Genomic DNA, 1,082 nt, shown 5'->3' with positions numbered 1-1,082 from the left:
CACACACACACACACACACACACACACACACACACACACACACACACCTAAAGAAATAATAATTCTTAGAGACCTTTTTCTTGCTGTGCTAGAACACTCTGATAAAAAGCAAAACTTAGGGGAGCAAAGGATTTACTCCATCTTATGTTTCCAGGTCACAGCCTGTCACTGAAGGACGTCAGGGCAGGAACTCAAGATAAGAATCTGAAGATGGAGTCGCTTGCTATTCCATATAGCATTACCTCTAATGAGGAAAATCACTCGTAGTCAAGGGAGTCCAGCAGGAATCACGAAGGGCGCTGCTGGAGGCTCGCTTATTCACAGACTTATGCTTAGCCAAAAAAATAAGTTCAGGACCATCTGCTCAGGGAATAGTGCCACCCACAGGGGGCTGTACCTTCTTACATAAACAGTCAAGACAACACCCCACACACATGCCCATTGATCAATCTGAAATCCTTCAATTGAGACTTCTTTCTTAGGTGACTTTAAGCTATGTCAAGTTGACACAGGACATATATTTTAAGTATGTTTTGTCTTGGGCTGTATAAATAGGTGTCTTTGGTTACATAAGGACCTCAGGGTAGACATGCCAGTCAGGGATCTTCCTATTAGCTGGTCCAGCTACAAAATTCAACTTCTTTATCCATCAAATAAGAAGTCCAAGATCTCAGAAGGACTCCAAGGAAACATCTGGTCTAATTCCTTATGCAGTAGATTAGGGGCTTGCCCCAGTGATCACACAGTGATTTTCCCTTAAGTTTTTTTAAAAACTACTTTTCTGATTTTTATAAATCATCAATCTTACGTTAAAAAAACAAATAATACATAAAAGTTTAAAGAAGACACAGATCTCCAGTTTTACAGCAACATTGTTGTGAATTCCTGCAAGGTCAGGCCCATTTCAGATGCCATGAGGATAAAGTAGCTGATTCGAGGGAGCAACGGGCAGAGAATTGAATAGCAAATACTTACTGGTTGGTAGGTTTCAGGGTGTGCACCAGGGGCATCTGAAGACTCTGATCTCCCAAGATAACACACACACACACACACACACACACACACACACACACACACACACA

The sequence above is a fragment of the Grammomys surdaster genome, unplaced genomic scaffold, assembly GCF_004785775.1.
Source record: "Grammomys surdaster isolate TR1022 unplaced genomic scaffold, NIH_TR_1.0 66, whole genome shotgun sequence".
Lineage (NCBI taxonomy): Eukaryota > Metazoa > Chordata > Mammalia > Rodentia > Muridae > Grammomys > Grammomys surdaster.
The sequence above is the reverse complement of the archived record's forward strand: the minus strand, read 5'-3'. Positions refer to the sequence as shown.